The sequence below is a fragment of the Giraffa tippelskirchi genome, chromosome 13 (genome assembly GCF_054371585.1).
Source record: "Giraffa tippelskirchi isolate mGirTip1 chromosome 13, T2T-mGirTip1v1.2.pri, whole genome shotgun sequence".
In the NCBI taxonomy this organism is placed as follows: Eukaryota; Metazoa; Chordata; class Mammalia; order Artiodactyla; family Giraffidae; genus Giraffa; species Giraffa tippelskirchi.
In genome coordinates, this window is record NC_137287.1 from 68,301,006 (window position 1) to 68,318,973 (window position 17,968).

Consider the following 17,968-nt stretch of genomic DNA (forward strand, 5'->3'; position numbering starts at 1 on the left):
ACTGAAGCTTCAGCTTCAGCACCAGTCCTTCCAATAAATATTCAGAGTTGATTTCCTTTAGGATTGACTGGCTTGATCTCCTTGCAGTCCAAGGGACTCTCAAGAGTCTTCTCCAGCTCTCAGTGTCATATCTTTTTGCCTTTTCATGCTATTCATGGCATTCTCAAGGCAAGAATACTGAAGTGGTTTGCCATTCCTTTCTCCAAGTAAATCACATACATACATTTTTTCCTTAATGGGAAAATACTACTCTTGAGTATTCTGTTGTTAACGCTAGTCCGAATGCCCAATGCACGGGGAAGCCAAACAAACTGAAATGTCAAGAGTTGGGGGCAGAAAAAGGTTTATTGCTGGGCCATGCAAGGAAACAGGGTGGCTCATAACCTAAAAAGCCTGGAGCTCCCAGGAAGAGTTTGGGTAGCACTTTTAAAGAAAGCTGGGTGAGGGAGAAGAGTCACAGAGTCTGGGATCAGCTTGTGCACTGTTCTCTGATGATGACAGGGGAACAAAGTGGTGTCACAGGGTTAACTTTATCAGTCCTTGGACTCCAGGAGGCCTGGGACTATGTGATTAGGGTGGTCAAGTAATTAAGATCTTCCATTTGGGGGGAGATGGGGATTTTGCATCTGCAAAACAAGTCAGGAAATTTTGCATTGAATACTATTATCCAGGTACTTCAGAGAGGAGCTAAAGCAGAGGATGTGGGGGAAGGCCCCTCAGGGTCCTGCTCAGTTACGTTATAATCCATCAGTTTCTACAGGCCGATTTCTTTAGACCTATAGAACAAGAGAGGAATTTATATATGTCACAATCTATCGCCTTATATTTGTTTTGAATACGATATTGCATTTCATGCCCTATATGCTTTCCCCGGCCCCTGTGGTTATGTCATTCGTAGGGACTATTCCAATTAGATCATGGTCCTTTAACGCTGGCCAAGACAAGCTGGAAGCAAGGTGTGAGTGTCAGTTTTTATTAGCACTTTTGCTTAGATAACAGGCTTCCAAAAGGAAAAGGTGACAGGGCAGAGTTGAGGAAAGCTCAACTCTATGTCAGTAGATCAACATCTTGAGTTTTCAAAGAGGTTGTCTGTCTTTCAGCTGTCTTTAGAGGAGGGAAATGGATCAGGATTTCATAATCTTGAATTCTTGGTCCATGGCCCCTTGCCAGCTTCCTCCCAGGACCCTGACCAGCTTTTAGTCTTAGCAGCAGGCTTGTGATATGCTCCCTCTGAAGGGGCTTTTTAATCTGGAAGAGGACACTGTCCCCTTTGTTGAGAGGGAGTCGGGAAGGATATTCCTGGGCCTCTTGGAATCTCATTCAGCCTAATGTACTTGGAAATGAACTCGCTTGTCAGAGAACAATTGACAAAAGAAAGAAAAATCTCGATTAAATTTTGAGTCTAAAAAAAGCTGCTCTTAATCACTTCTTAAAATAGCAGTACTCTTTCATCACTAAGCCCACAAAAATGTGCAGGCCTGAAATTTGGTCAGTCTTGTTTCAAAGATATGCTTATAATGTCTATGCAGCCATTCACCACCTAAAATAAAACAAATCAAACACACACACACTCACAAACCAATTAACTAGGAAAAAAAAAGATGTTTCTTCATAAGCACGTTCCTACAATTCCTGGTATTGTTCAGGAATAATACTAGCTTTCTTTCCAGTGGAAATATTTTACTAAGAATATTTTAGCGTTCAGGCAAATCTCTAGACCAGAGATAGTCTAGGACCATGGTATCATGTCTGTGCCTTCAAGTGAACAGTCTTCTGAGATATCCATTGTAATTTTATTTATTTATTTTTGGCTGTGCTGGGTCTTTGTTGCTGCTGGGGCTACTCTCTAGCTGCAGTGCACAGGCTTCTCATTGTGGTGGTTTCTCTTGTTGTGGAGCATGGGCTGTAGGGTGCAGGCTTAATAGTTGTGTCGCATGGTCTTTGTTGCTCTGTGGCATTCCCGGATCAGGGATCAAACCTGTGTCCCCTGCATTTGCAGGCAGATTCTTTACCACTGAGCCACCAGGGAAGCTCTGAGATACCCATTAAATAGTTCTGTCAGTGGGGATTGTCAAGGGTGACCCAAGCTTGAGATGCTTCTACTGTCATTTCTCTATGGCCAAATTAATCTGACACCTCAAGGGCATCCAGCCTGTGTAGAAGGGAGAGACTAGAAATCTGCCAAAGTTAAGGTGACTGGAACTTGGAATTACCAAATAAATACAAATAGATAGATAAACAGATACATGCATAGATGGGGCTTCCCAGGTGGCTCAGTGGTAAAGAATGCTAAGGGAAATGAACTCAAACCATGAACCTAGAGAAACAGAGCTCTGTTGGGACAGAGGTTTTATTTTAAAGAAATATTCACGGCTCAAGCAAGGGAAGCAGTGATGGCTGGTGCCCAGTGGCAGTGGTGCTGTTTTCTACAATTCAAGGACAAGCTCTGTCATAACCACAAGTTTCTACCTGCTTAGATGGTGGGAAGGCACTGTTTTAGATGCGATGACTTTGATAATGGCTTCCCAGTCTCCATGATGCCCTCTCTTCCTATCCCCATGCTTCACTTTCTCCCTTTGCCCCATAGATCCCTTAAGGTAAAATATCTGGAGGGCGTATTTAGTATTATTTTATTTTTAAATGTTTTGGTGTATGACCATTCCTTTGGTATTTCTATATCATATTTTACCTTTGATAATGAAATTCTGACCACAAAGAATGCTACTGAACGGTTTCATTCATTTTTGGGAGAGATAGCGTGTGTGGGATTTAAGTACAAACCCGATGGCCAAGGATTGAAGATGACCCCACAACTTCCCTGCTGTGTACACTGAACAAATTGTTAACACTCTGTGCCTCAATTTCTTCATCTGTAGAAGAGAGAGAATAATTGCACTTTTCACAGGTTGTGATGAGAATTAATATTTTTAAAGTGTTTAAGACAGACCCTGGCACATAGCAAACATTGCATAAATATTTTACTATTAATTAAGATACTCTGCACATGTTTCTATATTTCTTTATCTGGAAAGGGAGGGTGTTGGGGGTTAACATTGGTAAGCACCTACTATGTGTCTGAAACTGAGCTAAAGGCATTTAGATTGCTTTACTTAATCTGCATGATAACCTACAATTCAGATATTACTCTTCCTTTACAGATTATAATATAGAAATTAAGATTTGCAGAGCTTAAATTGATCACCATCATGTAGCTAGTGAGTGGTGAGCTGGAACTCAAACCCAAGATGACTTGGCATGAATACCCATTTTATTTGTTCCCTTTCATCTCATTCCCAGTTCTTTTTTATGATACCCCCTTGAGATGATTTTCCATTTTCCAGTGAAGAAAACTTGATGTACTCAGAATGTCCAAACCAGAATTTCTAACTCCCATGAGAACTGCCTCTAAAACTATTAGTTTCATTTTTTTCTGCTACAACATAAAACAAAGAGTAATGGCATGAAAAATATGAGTTGACAACATCATTTATATTATAATTTTCCCCATATTATGAACTTTATCCCTAAAACAATACCCTTTATGGCAAAATTTAGCTTACTTTTGTTCTATTGTCAACTGCAAAAATTACATTTTAGTTTTTTGGGTTTCTTTGTGTTCAGAGAGCTTGTGAGCAAATATTTCTACACAGAAGAAAACCCCAAACTGAGAAGATTAATTCATAGTAAGTCAAATTTGATGCTAAAATAGTTTGATCTGAGATTACCATTGACTACAAATTACCATCTGTGCTTATTTGTTAAAGATGTCAAGTGTAATTAATTCAGTGGACCCACTATTTGACAACCTCTGTTAACAGGATTTGCAGAATACATACTGGTATGTTAATTTTCAAATTAGAGCTGCTAAGTGTTTGTTGGTTTTGCAGAAATAGCTGCTTCCCTCCTCTGACCAAAGTTTGAAAGGCCCATAAGGGGAAAAGAAGTGATCATTTACTAAAAATGTTCTATGTGCTAAGCACTGTGCTGAGTACTTTGACCCACGTAACCCTAATTCATCCTCCATACTTTCCTTTAAGGGGTCAGTTATTAGCTTCTTCAGTGAAAAAAAGGTCCCAGAAAGCTTTTGTTTCAGACCCCATGAGATGGGATAACTCTGACTTGAGCCTTTACGTTCAAGACTCATCATTAACACATAGGGACTTCTCTGCTGGTCTAGTGGTTAAGACTCCACGTTTTCACTGCAGGGGGTACAGGTTTGATCTTTGGTCACACAACAAGGATCCTGCATGCTGTGTGGGCAGCCAAAAATAAATAAATAAATAGAAGTAAAAGACTCATTATTAACATGTATTTGCAGACCTGATATTCCTTAGGAAATAGGGGAAATAGAGGACAGAAAAAAGGAATCACCTTGTCACGCATGTGTTTCCCAGTCACCTCCAATGGTCAGAACCCTTAAGTCCTTCTCAAGAGACTCATGTCCTTGGGCAAAGGCTAAAGGAAGAAAGCCAGCAGACTGATCTTGTTCATATTTTGGTCAAGGAGGAATACTGTCTTGGGTAGAGGCAACAGAAAGAGGAAAGGAAAAAAGAGACTGGTGTGCCACTATTTGTGGACAGGATCAGAAACAGAACATTGACAGTAGAAGGCAAAACTTGGGCTCAGTCAGAATACTGAAAGAAAGCCTTGACCCTCAACCTGTTCCTCTTCCCCTAAACTCCCACCCAAGGCCTACCTCATTTTGCGTATTTCCCAGCACCCCACCATTAGTCCTGGGGCTGGAGCCCCTACACTAGTTTATAAAAGCCCCCCTGAGTGTCCTGGGTTGGAGAGGGTCTCCCCATTGTTAGGCCTCAGAAGGTAGAAGGGAGACAGTTGAAGAGGAAGTCCAAGTCCCACTGCAGTAGGGAAATAAAGTGCTTTTCTGATATCTCAGTTTTAAAAGGAATTTATTTCCCATGGTATAATTGTAAGAAATGGTGTATAGATTCTAAAGTATTATTGGAGTTAAGCTCCAGGAACAATTTGCAAGAAATGGTTTTGTTTTGTTTTTATGAGCTGGCCTGGGAACCTAACAACCACAAACAACGTAATTTTCTAAGAAAGTGTCTTCCCAGTTTCCTAAGTATTTAAAAAAAATTAAAAATATATCATAAGTTGGGTCTAGCTTAAAGTTGAAGAACTATGGGAAGGACAATCAAAAGAATCTTAAAAATTTCCCTAAATAGAGGAAATAGGAATGTGACAATTGACTACAACAAGTGAAATTAGAAATGGTTCACAAAAGGAGATGCTAAAATTGGGGCAAAATGAGGGAAAAAAACTTAATGTACTTTGAAATGATTAAGTAATTTACAAAATCCATCAATCTTCAAATTTCTGACATTATGAAATCAACCCTGAATATTCATTGGAAGGACTGATGCTGAAGCTGAAGCTCCAATACTTTGGCCACCTGATGTGAAGAGCTGATTCATTAGAAAAGACCCTGACACTGGGAAAGATTGAAGGCAGGAGGAGAAGGTGATGACAGAGGACAAGATGATTGGATGGCATCACTGACTCAATGACATGAGTTTGAGCAAACTCTGGGAGACAGTGAAGTACAGGGAAGCCTGGAAGTACAGGGAAGCCCATGGGGTCACAAAAAGTCAGACTCAACTGAGCGACTGAACAACAATTAGCATTTATCTCAGATAACATACATCTACCATGAGATAAAATACACATCAAATATATGAATCTCTTTATTCATTTACTAATTTACTTTTATTTAAAATTGTATGTATTTATACTAGACACATGTGCAAAGTGTACTATAGTTTTTTCAGAAACAAATTTGTAGTATTAAATATGCATCAAAGTTCTTAAATCATGCCTCTTACTTTTTATAATCTTTCCATATCCCTATCATCCACATTTTACTTTTGTAATTTTCAGGATTGTCTGAACTTTTGCTAAGTGAGGGTTTTCTTCTATATTTTTATTTCTGGGTTTCTGCATTTTACTGGACCTTAAATTTATGTACAGTCATAAGCTAAAAGAAAAAACAATCCTTGCTTACTTTCTAGGCAAGGTATAGTAACTGAGGAAATACTTGCTGTTCCTTTAATATTTTTCTACATAATTGGATCTATTTTAGCAGTCTGAGCTATTGTAGCTATTATGAACTGAACAATGGAGGAAGGCCAATTATCGCAAAGCTGCATTTAACCGCGGCTTACCTTATACAGCTATCGTTCTTCAAAATCAACTACAATCTAACATGCATTTTCTGAAGAATTCAAGAGGCAGGCAGATCAACGCCATGAAACAGCGTCATTTTAAAATGTAGCGTTAGACATTAAGAATCTTGGACCATCTGTGCTGTCATTCTGCTTCTTAGAGTTCCTGGCCAGTGGTGCTCTTAACTACATTTTAAAAAATGCAGATTGATGGTTAGGAACTATATCAAAGAATTTTTGTTCATAAAAATCTTCTATATGAGAAGCATGTTCTCATATCCTGTGTATTCAATATAGATGAGTCCTCCCAAAATCAGCCTCAAAATTGGCTTGAGCAAACAGCTGTAAGAATTAGGGGAAGTGCATATGCCAAGATGAAAATCCAAATGAAAGGTACCAGTTGAAAAAGACTGGCAAATTGGGTAATAAAATTCAGTTTAAAAATAGCAAGTGGGTAACATAGACTGCTGATATGGCCTCTGTGTGTCCAGGATTGATGCCACTGAAGCAAACCTGATACCCAGGAGCTCCTAAGCTAACTGATTGACTTCTCTTTGCCGTAAGAAAAATGGCAGCTTGAGTGATGTTTGTCTTCAGCACCTCCTTACTTTATGTGATTCCCATCATTGCTCATCTCAACACCTTATTTCAGTTTCCTGAGTGCTTGGGATCCCTCTGCTTCTTCCATCCTCTGTGGTAACTATCCCAGGTCCTTGATCTTTCTTACCCATCAAAGCATATCGGATATGCATTCAGTTCCCTTAGGACACGTCTCCAACTGAGGTAGTAGCATAGCATGACTTGGGAATCAGACAAGCCTTCCAAATTCTGGCTTGGATACTTACTAACTGTGAGACCTTGAGTGATATATATAACCCTTTTGAGCATCATGTTCAAAAGTAAAATGAGCATAATAGTAGGAGGAGCTAGTAACATTATTGTGAGTATTATAACACATAGTATATTTGAAATGCTTGGTATTATATCTGAAAAACAGAAAAGGTCTATTAAATAAAAGATACTGTAAATGATTTGATAACATACAGTAAAAAGAACCCAGACTTTCACATTAGTGAAAAATCTAGCAAAAAATGTACAAGTACTCTATAAGAAAAACTACAAAACTTTATTGGGAGAAAGGAAGGAAGATCTAAATAAATGGAGTGATATGCCATCTACATGGATTGAAAGAGTTGACATAGTAAGGATTTAAATTTTTCCCAAATCAGTCTCAATATTCAACGAAATCCCAATTAAAACCCCAAGAGACTGATTTTCATTTTAGCCAGCTGATATTAAACTCTTAAAGAAATAAAAAATTCTCAATAATATTCAAGGCACATTGGAAGAAGAGTTATGAGGAAAGAGGATTTCTTCTGCCAAATATAAGTCATGACTGTGTGGAATTGTTGCAAATTAAAAGACTCCTTAAAAAGAATAAGGATACCCAAAACATACTCAGGCATAAACTGATATGATTTGTGACAAAGGAGGTAGTCCAGAACAATTGGGGAAATGATGGTCTTCTTGTTAAATAATGCTGGTATCAGTTCAGTTCAGTTCAGTCACTCAGTCATGTCCGACTCTTTGTGACCCCATGAATCGCAGCATGCCAGGCCTCCCTGTCCATCACCAACTCCCGGAGTCCACCCAAACCCATGTCCATGGAGTCGGTGATGCCATCCAACCATCTCATCCTCTGTCATCCCCTTCTCCTCCTGCCCTCAATCTTTCCCAGCATCAGGGTCTTTTCAAATGAGTCAGCTCTTCACATCATGTGGCCAAAGTATTGGAGTTTCAGCTTCAACATCAGTGCTTCCAATGAACAGTATCTAAATGTGAAAAGAAGGCTTCTATGATGGCTCAGCGGGTAAAGAATCTGCCTGCAATGCAGGAGACATAGGAGATATGTGTTCAATCCCTGGATTGGGAAGATCTCCTGGAAGAAGAAATGGCAACCACTCCACTATTCTTGCCTGGAGAATCTCATGGACAGAAGAGCCTGGCTGGCTACAGTCTATGGGGTCACAAAGAGTCAGACAGCTGAGCGACTGAGCACAGCACAAATGTGAAAAGAATCAAACTGGACCCCTTCCTCACACCACACACACAAATCAGCTTCACATGGATTATAAACTTAAATGTGAGAACAAACATTTTAAAGTGCTTAATCAAACTCATGAAAAGGCACCACAAATAGTGTGAAATTACAAGCCACAGAAGGAAATGATATCTGCAACATACAATCAACATAGATTTGTATCTACAAATCAATTAGAAAAAGGCAGACAACCCAATGAAAAAAATGAGCAAAAGTCTTAAATAAGCACTTCACAAAAAAAGGAAATCTAAACAATGAATAAGAATATGCAAGATGCTGAAGTTCATTAATAATTGCAAAATACAAGCCAAGATCCTAGGACACACACAGGAGTGGCAAAATTAAAACTCTGATAATAACAAATGTTGGCTGGGATGTGGAGCGCTCTCATACACTGTTGGTAGTAGTAGAAATTAGTACAATTACTTTGGAAAACAGTTTGCATTTTCCGGTAAAATTGGAGCTACACATACTTTACAACATAGCAATCATACTCCTGGATATATCCCTAGAGAAATGCACACAACTGTGTCTCAGGAGATGTGTAAGAGTGTTCCAAGCAGAATTTTAATAATGATCTTCAACTGTAAATGAACCAAATGTCCATTAACAGTAAAATGGCCATAAACATTAAGTGAATCACTAAATCGTGGTACATCCATTAGCACATTGCAATTCTACAACAATGTAAAAGGAGAAAATAGAGGGTTTTGGGTGGGGAGGAAGAATCTTAAGAACACAATACTGATTAAAAGAGCAAGGCACATAAGAATGCATACAGTTTATTTTTAATTGATATAAAATTGAAAAATAAGAGAAAGCACACTTCATAGGGAATAAAACTATAAGGAAGCTAGGAGAGTTAGGACAAGACCTCCCACCAGAATAATCAGGGCAGTGGTCACCTCTTTGAATAAGAAGTGTCACAGTGGGGACTTCAGAGGAGCAACCAATATTTCATTTTAAATCTTGGACATTGGTTATAAGCATATTTACCACATAATTATACATTACAATGTATGTTTGTGTCCTTTTTCATTCTTCTTTGTGTGTGTAATATGTCAAAATAAAAAAGAAATTAAGAAGAAATGCCCACCAGAAAGAGAATCATGGTGGTACCATTTTAGAATTAAAATAAAGTGCTATTATTATCCAGCCTCTGTGCTTTGAACATAAAACCAATGTCATGCTGACATATTAAGCAACTTTACAAGTGTCATTGACAAACTATATTTAATATTAAATAGCAAGATAACTTATATAAATTAAGCACTTACTAGGTTCCAGGCAATGTGCTAAGGGTCCAACACACATGAGCTTATTTAATCCTCGCCATAATGCTGGGAGGTAAATGTTATGATTGTTTTACAAATGAAGGTAATGTATGTTTGTCAGAAAAGTGTTTGTGTAAAGTCTCACTCAGATTGAGGAAATAGCAGAGGTGGACTCCAACCCAGGTCAGTCTGACTGTCCAGCTGGCTTGCTGAGCCATTGTCCTGTTTTCCTCCTTTGTAAACATTTAGACTTGGTCATTAATAACAAAATCTTGAACATAACCAGATGACTGCTATACAGAGATGGTTCCTACAGCCTGGCATTCATTCATTCCATAGACATCTACACGCCAAGCTCCCCGTTGGACTTTGTGGCTACAAAGAGGGAAATGACACCAGCCCTGCTCTCGGAGCTCCTGATCCGGGAAGAGTCTAGTAAGTAAACAAATAAACAAACCCAGTAGTCTATGGGTTTCTAAAGTGGAGTGAGGACACTCAAGGCTGGAAGAAGGAAATAGATAAAGGTAAGAGAAGATGCTTTAAACCATATCCTTTTAACCAACCAACGAACCTTCTTTATTAATATCCTTCTTTATTACCTACTTCTATAGGAAAGGGAAAGTGAAGTCATTCAGTCATGTCTGACTCTTTGCCTCCCCATGGACTGTAGCCCACCATACTTGTCTCCAATTACTTTGGAGCTAACTTTATCCCATAACTTGCTTTCTAACTGGACTCCAAGGTTTTCCATTCTTTGTTTTAGAAGGTGTGACTTTTTTGGTTCCTCTTCTTTCTACCCTCAAGCCCCCCACCCCAGCTCCCACACCTCTACTCCCCTCCTGCTCCCTCTCCTCTGCTTCCCCCTCAATCAGCTTAAGTCATACCTTGTCCCTTAATGCCTGGATCAAGTACACCTTTCTCTGTAAATCTCATGACACTCCTCCCCCCTACTCTGGAAGTGAGTGCCATCTTTCTGACATCCTTCCACTTTTTATGATGTTATTTTTTATAGTCTTATCACATATTTACTCTTGTATCATAATTATTTTTGTGCATGTTTTGTCCCCCCTGCTAGAGTACAAGTTCCTTTAGCCCAGAGACCACGATTAATTTCTCTTTGTGTTTTTCTGCCTTGCTAGATGGAAATGGACACATGACCAGAGCTGAGAGGTATTTTGGCAGCAACATGACTGAACTTTTTGGTAGTTGAATGGGTCTTCTGGAGCAAAGGTATCATAAATACTGTAATAACAACTTATAGTATGTTAACATTTTAAGACATCTTTAAATGGGACAAATGGAATCTACAAAGAGGGATGGTGTTCATAGGTGAAAGACTACTGAAATTATTTATGAAGATATTTTCTCCTTTTGCAAGAAACATCATTTATGAAGTAACAGCCAAGTTTTCACAAGTATAGAATATGGAAAGGATGGCTAATCACCATTGATCTATGTTACCCTGCTCATGAATTCAACCATTAGCAGTAATAATTATGGAATTTAGAACATAATATATGTAAAATACCACATTACTTTATATTTGTGATTGTTTTATTTTTGCTTGTGATATGGGATAAAATCACTAAAATCCTTCCAGTATTCTGCATTGGAAATTGCTTCTATTTCTGTTTTTTAAGTGGATTTTGCCTCATTTCTTTATTACAGCTTTTTCTGTGTTTTTTTCTATTGGAAAAGTTTTCCAGCTACTAGACCTACAGGGTAGGTAGAAAATTTGATGAAAATTTATGAAAGCTTGATGACCTTTAGAGATCTTGCCTTGAAATTTCCTTTTGTTTTTTAAATGTTTGATGTTAAATGGTTCCAAGGGAGCTGCACTGTGTAGCTACCCAAACGTTCAATGTAACACACTCAAGTTAACTGCTTCAGAGGTGTACATCCAAAAGAGAATGATTGATAGAAAAGATGCAACTTTTAATGAAGGCCAATAGGAAGCTAGCTGCAATTCCAAATTTCTCATTTCCCTGATGGTGTCTGGGGCCACCTCATACCTTCTCCCTGGAACTGTTTGAATTCCTTCTGTGGTTGAAGCTCTGATCTCCCCTAGCCTCAGCCTCATACATGGCTGTTGCCCTCATGAAACCATAGACCAAAACTGGATACTGTCTCTTGGTTGGGCTCTTCCAGAGATCCCTTGGGATACTTTATCAGTGGGTGTTTAGGGAAGTACAGGGAGAGAGGTAGGTGCAGACAGCAGTCCTAGGTCTGGGCCTCATGGCAAATAGGAACATTTTCCGTATATAACATCATTCTGGTGGCTCACCTAGAAGAAGCGCATCTACTGCTTTTTGCAGTGGCTTCCAACCACTTTTCATCCTTCAGTGGTCAAAAAAATAGAGCATGTCCCCAATATATATATTTTTAATGTATGGAAAAATAAAAATGAAGAAGCAATGAGATAAATAAATAAATGCAAATAAGAGCTCTACTATTTTCTTCTAATGTCACAGTGGATCATCTTGCAGACCCCACCTTGGGCATCACTGCTTGCATGGTGATCCACTGTTCCATGGTGAAGGGTGTCTCAGCCACCATCTGTCTCTTCTGCTGCTCCTGGGCTAAGAGCTAGTATCTCTCCATGTCATGGTTCCTCCTACCATAGCTGTGTGTCTCTCCACTTTTGCTTTGCCTCCTGTAGTGCCAATTCACTCTGGATGCATCATACAAACTCTGTTAAGTAAGATGTCGCCTTTCAATGCAGGGGGCCCAGGTTCAATCCTTGGTTGGGGAGCTAAGATCCCACATGTCTTGCAACCAAAAAAAAAAACATAAAACAGAAGCAGTATTGTAACAAATTCAATAAAAGCTTTAAAAAATGAAAAAGAAACAGGTTCACTACTCTGTGTGGAACTCTTCTCTGGACAGAGCTTTTTTCCAGGCCCCAAGAGGACCACTGACCAGCTTAGATAGCTTTGTGGAATTGGGAGTTTGGCCATGGTGAAGCCATGGTTATAGATCTATGATTATAAATCCTGATGCAATTCTTCCTTTCTTGTTTGGTCCGCAGCTTCAAACAACCCCAACCCATCAACTGCAGAGCCACAATTTGTGTATGAAGCCCACTAAGGGGAGGCCCCCCTACCTCTGTCTCCCGATGTCCCCAGTAAAGAAACACTCATTTTTGTTAATACAAGTCCCTTCCCCTGGGAAGGAAATACAAGTTTTCAGGATAATCTGGCACATCTCAGGGTGAGTCCTCTTGGCATATTTGACCCTTCTGAAGGAGGTATAAGGGTGAACCTTTGCCTACCTTTCCCTCCTCGTTAAGAGTTTTAGATCTAGAACCACCTGATAGCAAGAATTTTTCTGGGTCTTCTTTTTTCCCAGAGCCTATGGATATTTGTCCAAATTGCATCCATGGCACAGGGCTCAAGGTGTATACATGTGCTGTGTGTCCTGGAGAAGATGAGGCTGCTTCCAGCTCTGCTGCATCTGTGTGATGCGGGGAGCATGGGGCTAAGAGCCTGGGCTCTGCAGCTGGCCTGCCGGGGTCCATGGTCCAGGGTCAGCCACACATTCGTGCCGTGATGTTAACACTTTACTTATCTGTTTGTGCCTTGGTTTCTTTCTCTGTGAAATGGCAATAATAATAGAACTTGCCTCATAGGATTATTGTGAATTAAGGTACAAATGCTGAGACTTCCCTGGTGGTCCAGCAGTGAAGATTCTGCGCTTCCAATGTAGGGGGTGCAAGTTCTATCTCTGGCTGGGTAACTAAGATCCCACATGTCCCATGGCCAAAAAATAAAAAAAAGCCCAAATCAAAAAAAAAAACCCTCTATGCCTGTGGTGATAGTTGCACAACTGTGTAAATATACCAAAAATCACTGAATTGTGCAAGTCGAGCAAGTGAATTGTATGGTATTTACATTATAACTCAATAAAAAATTTAAAACAGATACAAATGCTTATTACAGTTAGCATTCAATAAATTCCTAAGGCGAATAATAGCTTTTGTTTGTTTTTTTTCCCCCGGCTAGGAGGGTTTATTAGACTTCTTGCTGAAACCACCAAAGATGAACAAAGCAGACGGAGGGACTGAGTTACCTGTAAAACACAGGAACAGCAAGCTGGGGTGGGCCCTGTCCACTGCTCTGTCCTCAGTACAGAACCTCATCCCTGGTACAATGTAGACACTCAGTAAATATTAGTTATTGGTCTAGAAAATGTTAGGAGGTACAGTTACATAAAAGTAAGTATTCTTTAATGGATTTTAATAAATTTTTCTCTGCTGAAAGAAAATGCAGTGATGCTAATAGACTCTGGGAACGTGCAATAAGGATCATTTCCATTTATTGACTGCCTCCCTCTCCCCCAGCCAGATATGTTATGTAATACACATAAAATCCTCAGAGGCAGGCATTAGTAATCACATTTTGCCAATGGGAAACTGAAGTTCACACAGTTTGTGACCTTCAAGAGGGTGACAGGGCTCTAGGTGACAGAAAGGGGATGTGAACCCAGGCTACACAGATGGCTCTGAAGTCAGAGACTTTTCTGTTGATTTATTTCCCAGTGGTGAGGACAGCTCAGAGGAAGAGCTGCTCTCTAGTGCCTCAAGCATCCAGAACTTTGAGATGAAGAGCCAGTCACTCTGGGATGTAGGGTACTCACGCTTCCTAGATGTGTTGTGTAATCCACCCACCATCATTGAGTTCCTAAACTGGTCATCAGAAACTGGTGTTTATCCAATCAGAATTAAGAGGCAGACAAATTGCTACACTAAATTCAAGTGCTTGATGAACTTTTCACCATAGGCTTGTCTTGTTTGGTATTTCTTATCTTAAAAAATACAGAATTTAGTTGATACATTACACAAGAAGGATCAAAACTCAGAGATGTAAAATATATATTGGGGAGCCAGGAGAAAACTGCAGAGAGTGTAGAATGGGGTGGTTAATTTCAGGCTTTCATTAGCATCTGCAAAAAAAAAGTTAATGCCTACTTACCTTCAAACCAAAGGGGAGTTTGCAGGAAGCATTATTTAATGTTTTTTAAAAAAATAGGGTTTTAAATAATTAAGATAAATGCTAAAATTAGCTAAGCAATAAGCCCCTTTTAAATATTTTACCAAAGTATATTGCTCACATGCCTTATATTCAGACTGTGTCCTGATTTGGATAGTTCATGTTTCTACACTTTACTTTGTAGATCACTAATCAAAATTAAATAGTGTCTATGCCTAATTACAATGATCATTTTTCACACACTGAAAAGAGAACAGAAATTTTGGAAATAAATGCTTTTGCTCGGAATGAATGCTCTCTGAAATAATACACTGATGAGTGATTTGTTGAGATAATATGCTATAAGTGGTTGCCACTGGAATTAATTAGGCTTCCCTGATAGCTCAGTTGGTAAAGAATCCTCCTGCAATACAAGAGACCTGGGTTCAATCCCTGGGTTGGGAACATCCCCTGGCGAAGGGAATTGTTACCCACTACAGTATTCTGGCCTAGAGAATTCCATGGACTGTATAGCCCATGGGGTCACAAAGAGTCTGACATGACTGAGCAACTTTCACTTCACTTCACTGGAATTAATGGGATAAAATGAAACTGGAAAATTTGGGATGAATATCCAGAAAATAGAAGGTTTAAAATTTTTAGACTGTGTGAACTTCTTCTTGGGGAATAGGTAAAAGTCCTGGGTATTTATATTAAGCCGCAACACCAATATGAGGCTATTCAGCAGGAAAGATTTCAGTCTTTCTAAATACCATTCAAGAATATTATGAAGCATACTTCTAATGTCCCTTAGATCCTAAGCAGGTAAGACTTTGATATCTCTGATAAAAAACATTGAATTTTAATGCACCACAAGTAATTATTCTCCCAAGTAATTTCCTTTAGAAGTATAAATTGTCTGACCATCTACTTCGAAGGAAGTGGGAAGTATTAGTTGCTCGGTCACATCTGACTCTTTGCAACCCGATGGACTGTAGCCTGCCAGGCTCCTCTGTCCATGGGATTCTTCAAGCAAGAATACTGGAGTGAGTTGCCATTTCCTTCTCCAGAGGATCTTACCAACCCAGGGATCAAACCTTGATCTCCTGCATTGCAAGCATATTCTTTACCACCTGAGCCACCAGATCTGATCTGTGTGGGGCTGTAGAGCTGAAGACAGAAACTTGACCTCTCTGGGTGAATTTGCTCAAGGATCTCTTGAGAATCCTTAAGTCACAGAAACACAAACACCTCCAACCTGGATTTAATGCGGTCTTATTCAACTAATAGGGCATCTCTCTGGACTTCTCTAAGTTCCCAGTGGTCCTAATGAGCAATCAAGATTGAGAACCACTGCCAGAAGAAGAAGAAGAAGAAGAAGAAGAAGAAGAAGAAGAAGTGAAGTCGCTCAGTCGTGTCCAACTTTTTGCAACCCTATGAACTATAGCCTGCCAGGCTCTTCTGTCCATGGGATTTTCCAGGCAAGAATACTGGAGTGGGTTGCCATTTCCTTCTCCAGTTTCTTGCCTGCAGTACAAACCTGAGTCTACTCTCCTGGTTCTCTTGAGCCTTGGATTACTGCTTCTGCACTTTTGCCTGAACTCAAGGAAAATGATGTCCAGGATACCTCTACCAAGGTTCTTAACTGTAATGGTTACTTTTATATGTCAACATGACTGGACCATGGGTGCCCAGGTTAGTCATTGTTTGTGGGTGGGTCTGTGAGGTATTTCTGGATGAGCTTAATGTTTGAATCAGTGGACTCACTACAGTGGACTGCCCTCCCCAAGTGGTTGGGGATCATCCAATCTGTTGAGAACAAAAGGCAGAGGAAGGAGAAATTTGTTGCTCCCCCATATTTTCCCCCTGCCTCACTGATTGAGCTGGGACATGACATTCCATCTTCTCCTGCCCTCAGACTAGGATTAATCGCATTGACTCACCTGATTCTCGGGCCTTTGGATTTGGACTGAATTATACCTCTGGCTTTCCTGGATCACCAGCTTGCAGACATCAGACATGTGGAATTTATTAGCCTAAATAGTTGCATGAGCCAATTCCTCTATCTATCTACCTATCTATCTCCTATTGGTTCTGTATCTCTGGACAACCCTCACTAATACACTAACACTTTTTAATTCATCGACTCCTTGAAGAATCTAGTAAAAGCAATAAACCTTCTCCCAAGAAAACACACTTTATCTTAGAAGCAACTGAAACATGTTTAGGAACCCCAGAACCACACCTCTAAAAACCTAGATTAAAGTCCCTATCTTATCTAGATAATGCCTGAAACCAGATGCCCCTATTCTTATCTATCTGGAGTTGTTGCCTCTGAAGCTTGTGCTTGAGCCAGGCAGGGACTAGGATATTGTCCTGTCCTTTCCCAAAGAAGCAAGAGACACATCTAGTAAAGCCCAATGCTGAACTCTGCTGGTGGGGCTGTTCAAAAATTATTTAGAACCCTAGAGGTACACACACAAGAATATAATTCAAAACCTGAGCAGAGGTCCAGCAATGCCCTGGGATGATTTGCTTTGCTTCAGTCCAGTATTAACAGCAGAGCAAATGGGATTGGCTTGAGTGGTCTCGGCCCAGCAGCTGAGAGTGGATGGACACTATAGAGACCACTGTATGAACAATCACGACATCAACATTCTTTCTTTCTGGTTGTCCTGCGGCAGCTCTGGGGCATGCCACATCAACTGCAAGACCACCCACTATGTACTCTTGGGGTTTGTGACCCCACTGCAATGTCCACATCTCTAAAGCAGTGGCCATCATTTATCAGGAAGCTCAACATCTGCGCCTGTTTTCAAGCATCTTTTCATTGTTTCTCCATTATTAAAGGGTTTAATTTTTCATCTAAAATTTAAGAAACTACATAATTCGCATATGCAGATTTGTCTCGTAAACAATTAGAACACAGTTTAGTATTGAGCAAGACACATTTGAAACTGGATTGTTTTGCTTTATAAATTGCTTAATGCAGAAATGTGGTTTGAATCATAGCTCCTCCAAGTATTACCTAAAAATTTTTTTCCCACTAAAAGGGGAAAAGAGAAAGAAAAAAATGTTATCTTTAGTCCAAGTAAGGAAATGCTCAGCAGTCCATTTATTTGAAGCATTTTGTTTTGTTTGTTTTTGGTCTACCTTTCTACTTGGTAACACTCAAAGTTAGAAAATCCAGGTGAAATAAATGATAATCTAAAAAAAATACTGTCTCGAAAAGATAAAATTTGTTTAGATCATGAACTATAGCAGATAGTGTAAAGCAGGTAAATATCAACACTTTCCAAAAGGCAATAGGTTACTTCATGAGTGATTCTGCAAAACCTATAAGTAACAGATAATTACTATTTTAAACTGCTGTAAAGTAGTAAGAAAGAAAAGCTCTCTCATTTACTCTGTATACCTAGCATAATTCTGCTGTTAAAAATT

General features: G+C 39.5%; 1 protein-coding gene across 6 annotated transcripts in view; it reads left to right on the top strand.

The window, feature by feature from the left end:
* The window catches only part of OTUD1 (OTU deubiquitinase 1), a 132,509-nt gene extending 118,983 nt beyond the window's left edge, over nucleotides 1–13,526 (top strand). For 3 of the 6 annotated variants that reach the window (XM_081556785.1, XM_081556788.1, XM_081556786.1), the window contains 2 exons: nucleotides 9,900–9,995; nucleotides 10,700–11,098. The gene's annotated coding sequence lies outside the window, so the exon portion shown is untranslated. Of the gene's footprint in view, nucleotides 1–3,621; nucleotides 3,684–9,899; nucleotides 9,996–10,699; nucleotides 11,099–11,228; nucleotides 11,283–12,588 lie in introns of those variants that run through there. The other 3 variants (XM_081556789.1, XM_081556791.1, XM_081556787.1) reach the window with 2 other exon arrangements.
* Nucleotides 13,527–17,968: the final 4,442 nt, after the last annotated feature.